The sequence below is a fragment of the Eretmochelys imbricata genome, chromosome 1 (assembly GCF_965152235.1).
Source record: "Eretmochelys imbricata isolate rEreImb1 chromosome 1, rEreImb1.hap1, whole genome shotgun sequence".
In the NCBI taxonomy this organism is placed as follows: domain Eukaryota; kingdom Metazoa; phylum Chordata; order Testudines; family Cheloniidae; genus Eretmochelys; species Eretmochelys imbricata.
In genome coordinates, this window is record NC_135572.1 from 142,834,370 (window position 1) to 142,840,369 (window position 6,000).

Sequence of the window (6,000 nt, forward strand, 5' to 3'; positions counted from 1 at the left end):
AATACCTCTCCTGGTCATGCACATTAGACATCTCTTGATCCTCTTTAGTGAGAGCTTAAAACCCGATCTGTCTATACCCTCGCAGTTGTGCTTTGCACCAAACTGCAGATTTTCCCATCAGTCCAGGTCACACATGAATCACAAGAAATGGATCACATTTGTTTGACATCATCCCCATGTTCACACTCACACGACTGCAGCCTCCAGTTCGTTGTGACATCATGGGAACCGACATTCTTCCTGCTGCAGCTGCTCCCACCGCGTCTGACCAAGGACACCAATAATAGAAGACAGCAGAAACCAAAGAGAGCTGCTGTTGCTGCACTGTCATCATCTGCAGGATGGTGCCGAGTCATGCTGCTCCACTCCCTTATGAGTAATGGATGCATTTGCTGGCATGATACACTGCGATGAGGTGGCTTGCCCACCTACATATCTCAGGGAACTCTCCAACCAGCCACCCACCTACCCCATCATAGCTGCCAAGTTTTGTGCAACTCTGTGTTCTGAACCTACCACTGCTTGGAACAGGGTGTATTGACCATAAGCTGAAATCTGTGGTCATATGCAAATGAGCTGCAAATATATACATTAACTCATTACACAATTTGCAGAAGATGTCACACAAGAAGCTGCACAAGACTTAGCAGCTACGGGCCCAATTAGTTGCAGCCATAAACCTACGTGGCAGCAGTAGTGCCAATGAGTGGTACTGCACAATCCAATATGAAAAACAAAGTCAAAGCATTTTTTACCTTAACTATACTGAAATATTAACCGTTTTATTGCGATTTCAGCTGGCTTTTCCTTTTCAGTTCATTTGGCGGCCTATATAGTAATGTTTGAAGTTCTTGCCATTTGGCTTTAGTTCATTTGTACCCCAGTTTTATTGTAAGAAGGAACTAAAATATTTTTGAGGCCAGGGGATTTTTACACTTAAAACATGCCAAACTTCACAGCTATGACTTCAGAGCCATGATTTAGAGTGCACTGATAATACATTTAAATTTTTGCTAGCAGTGGAATTTTTGCAATATATTATGCGCTCGTAGCTCATGCTTGCGAGGGGATTGATCCTGCCTTAAGGTGCAGCTTTATTCTGTGAAGTTACTCTTTAAAAACTGCATTGTGGGCAGTCCACATTTATTGTCTTAATGATTTCCATATCAAATGCATTCAGTTTACAGGTAAAAAGATGATTTCCTAACTGCCAGCCCTGTACATTTCATGTATTTCACTTGATACTACAACATGCATGCTACATATTTACCCTCCTAGGATATGAAAGTCAAACAGGTTCTTTCCCTAATTATGTCATCACCAGAAATAAAGGCTCTGCTGTCCACATGAGGCCTTTACTTGCACCTCTGCAATTCCATTGTCTTCAGATTATGCTTGGAATGACATCGATTCAGACCTATTTTCTTCAATAGATTTGCACATTAGGAAGCGATAAAAATTTATTAAACAAACCTATTGATGCACAAAAAGGAAGAGAATTAAGTTAAACTCTAGCTGTGTTAACTACATTGCGATAAAAGGAGTAAAAATCATTAAAAGCACAATTTGTCACTAAAGTCAGAAAATGTCACAGCAGACTTGTTGAGTAAGAAAATGCCAGTTTTACAATCGCTTTGCAGTGTACAGCCACAGATGTATTCTACCCCATAACTTGTACATTCATCTGCCACATACATTCAGTTGCTGATTTAACAAGTTGACCACAGAATATAAGAGCTATCATACTGGGTCAGACCATGCTCCATCTTGCCCAGTATCAGGTCTCTGACAGTGGCCTGTACCAGAGCTTCAGAGGAGTGTACAGAACAGGGCAATTATGGAATGATCCACCCCTGGTTTCTACTTCCAGCTTCTGGAAGTCAGAGATTTAGAGTTGCTCTGAGCATGGGGTTCTGTGCCTGACCATTCTGGCTAGTAGCCATTGATGGACCTACCCTCCATGAACTTATCCAGTTCTTTCTTAAATCCAGTTATACTTTTGGCTATCATACCATCTCATGGCAATGAGTTCCACAGGTTGACTGTGCATTGTGTAAAAAAGTTCTTTGTGTTGTTTGTATTAAACCTGCTGCCTATTAATTTCATTGAGTGAGCCTTGGTTTTTGTATTGTGTGAAAGGATAAATAACATTATGCACTTATTCCATACAAAAAGCATGATTTTATAGACCTCTGTCCTATCCCGCTCTTAGTCATCTCTTTTCTAAGATGAACAGCCCTAATCTTTTTAGTTTCTTCTCATATGGAAGTCATGCCATACACTTGATCATCTTTGCTGTGCTTCTCTGAACCTTTCCCAGTTCTACTATACCCTTTTTTAAAGATGGGGCCACCAGACCTGCACAATATTCAAGGTATGGGTGTGTGACATTGCATTCCATAATGCAGTGTTTCCCAAACTTGTTCAGGGAAAGCCCCTGGCGGGCCGGGCCAGTTAGCTTACCTGCCGCGTCCGCAGGTTCGGCCAATCGCGGCTCCCACTGGCCACGGTTCACCGCTGCAGGCCAATGGGGATTGCGGGAAGCAGCAGCCAGTACGTCCCTCAGCCTGTGCCGCTTCCCGCAGCCCCCATTGGCCTGGAGCGGCGAACCACGGCCAGTGGGAGCCGCGATCGGCCGAACCTGTGGACGCGGCAGGTAAACAAACCTGCCCGGCCCGCCAGGGGCTTTCCCTGAACAGGCGGCATCCCAAGTTTGGGAAACACTGCCATAATGTTTTATGGAAATATGCTTATGAGTGTGAATACGATGTAACTGAAATATGCTTTATGCAAAAGGTCTCTTGTAAGGTATCATTAAAAAGCTTATGATCTATTGAGTGTGTTCATCCCATTTGTTTGCATGTATTATTTCTTGTCTGGAGTTAGGAGAATAAGATATAAACTTGTCTTACTGATGTAAACATTAAGCGGAAGCCGTTAGCGTGTCTGGCTCAACAAGGCAGAGTTCTGGAGTCCCAAACTGGCAAAGAAAATGGGTTCAGAGGTATCTTCAGCATGTCAGGTGACAGTCCTAAGAGGGTCTCTGTGACTGAACCCATCACAGGGTGCACTATGGATTTATATAGTGCTATTATGAGATGTTCTGTCTTATTTTCTATCCCTTTCCTAATAGTCCCTAACATACTGTTAGCCTTTTTGACTACTGCTGTGCACTGAACGGAAGTTTCCAGACAACTATCCATGGTGACTGCAAGATTGCCTTCTTGAGTGGCAACAGCTAATTTAGACACCATCATATAACATATATTATACAGAATCACTATGTACTGTACTATGAGATGCTGAGAACACACCAGGAATAGTAGTTCACTTGTAATAGAAAAGACATATTTTTGTTCAAAACATACTGTTAACACATTCTTAGAAGCTCATCTAATGAACATATTCATATTCACATTATTTTTAAAAAATCACTACTTTTTATCTTGGAAAATAGAAGTTGTATAAAACTAATTGATTGTGTATATCTTACTTTTTGACTGAGATGCTTTACCTTGTAATATCAGAGCTGGTTCTTTAGATGGTCACCTAGCAATTTATTTATTTAAAGACTTTGTACACTGGGATAGCCTCATGAGACGCAGATCTTGTTGTCCTGAGATTCCCAGGAGTAAAGAAGTCATACTATCTTACTGCAACATGCTTTAGTGCAACACAAACAGTATAATGCAGTCTAAAACACCAGAAATAACAATGAGCAGTCACAGTTTCCATTCGCTGTACACAGGCAAGGCTTCTTAAAATAAGAGAATCAAAAAATGTTCTTGGGTGTCCGTCTCTAAGGACCAGGTACAGCCCTTTGGGGATGCAAAGTCTTCCTTCCCTTACTTAATTTTAGGTCTAGAAATTATAGCTGAGTACCAGGGAAAGTCATATCTAGAAATAAGACTATCCCAAATTAGTACATATTCATGCAATATAGTACATTTATATCATTGTCTTTGCTTGAAGAGGTTTGGGAAGGAAGGCAGAGATTTGGGTCACAGTATGAGATAAATTAATCTCTTTATCCAACACATTAATGATTGAAATAGCTTCCTATATCAGAAAAAATAAGTTATGACTGAGTATTAAATGTACAAAATCTACCAGTGGGAAGAATTATGACAGGATTCAAATGGAAGATCTTAGAGAACGAGAAATGCTGATTGCTTTCTTTCTCATGGAAATTTTATTTTTGTTCATTTGGTTTTTTCCCTTAATATAATAAAGGTGTGATGTGTAGGAGTACTTGTAAGAGACTGAATTTTATTTCCTGGGCCCAAGAACCTGACATAGGTCAGTGTTACAAAAGTTTAATACATCTGTCAGGGGCCAATTGCCACCCCAGGTTTAGTGGCTACTCTTACACTTAATCTAAACCGAAAGTAATCAAGGCTCTTTAACTATTGAAAACATAACAATTTTGAGGGTTAATGACAGACTTCAGTTGTGCCTATCAAAGAAATGTCATTTGAAGAAGGTAAGTGACTTAACAAAGTGTCATGTGAATCATATATGATGTATCTTCCAGTTTTCCCCAACCCACACAAATGTTTAACATAAAGAAAAGAAAAGAAAAGAAAAGAAAAAAGAAAAATCATTTTCTCCTGAGTTCTTGGATAATTATGCCAACACATTTAATAACAGTGCAGGATTATATGCAAACAGTGTTTGCCATGCTTTAATATACTAATGGAATGGAAATCATAAAACATTATTAACTTAACCGATCTTTGTTGCAAATACATTTTTGAGTTGTCAAATGTGGTTCTCTTTCTTTCTTTCTCTCTTTCTTTCTCTGTTTTTTTCAAATTGAAGATCAGTGATTATTGTTACAATCTGTTCCACAAAGAAATAATTAGCCTTGTGTTAAGGAGAGTGGTCTCATTAGACGCTGCCAGGTGACCTTATTCTAATTCCCGAAGTTCTAACATCTTTAATAGCTGTGTTTGCATTATCAAGATTTTATATTAGGCTTTTACAAACCACATTGTCAATGTAACCCATACAAATCCTAGAACATAATAGCCTTGACCACATCTAATATCAGTTGCCTCATACTCTTTGTGCACAGCATTAAAATCTCACTTATCAAAAACCTTTTGATAAATTGAAATGTGGGGTTGTAGCACAAACAATTACGTTATTTCAATTCTGCTCTTAGGAAAATGTAGCCACCATATATAGCACAACTGACAACACGCGAAGAGTGTACTGATTAAAATACATACTCATTGAAAACAATGTGCTGATATGATAAATATCTTGTCTAAAGCACTCCAGTGATTCAATATCATTTTGAAAATAAATTAAAACCATTACACTGCAGCATCTGATTTAGTTCTTGGCAAATAAGTTTGGGGAAAAATAAGAACCAGGTGAATCTGACTCCATATTATGAACACAAACAAATCTGATTGTTTTTGAAAGGTCAAATACCCATTCACTGTATTACCAATGCCAGGACAAACTCCTTTTGCTGAATGCTGTTTCCAGCAGTTCTGCTGAGCTATGGTAGTCTCTATCTTCAGTTGTCCGACAAGGAGGGTTCATTGGGCTTTGTGGAAAGGAAATGCACTCAGGGGTCCCTTGATCCCCAGCAGCACATGCAGCAGATTTGAATGGAGTCGTTGTCCAAAGTCTAGCAGGAGAGTTCAGACTAATTTCTGATGCTCCCTTCCACAAATGGCATATCAACTAAGAAAAAGAGCTAGTGGGACATGGTAAGTCTGTCTGGGTAGAGAAGCATGCTAGAGCTCAGAAGTCTGTTTGGAGAGAGAGAGTTGAAGTGAAGCGTGCCAAATGTGGTGGACTGGAAGGAGTGAAAGATCAAGGAGACCTCAAAAAGTGTGAATAAGTTTAGCTAACAAGCACCCAACCTCTACAGGATTTATCTATAATGAATTCTGAACCTTCTGTGGCCCATCAGTCACTGAATTCAGACTGTATATGCTGCAGATGAAATAAAAGATCCAGATGATTTCAGCTTCAAGAACT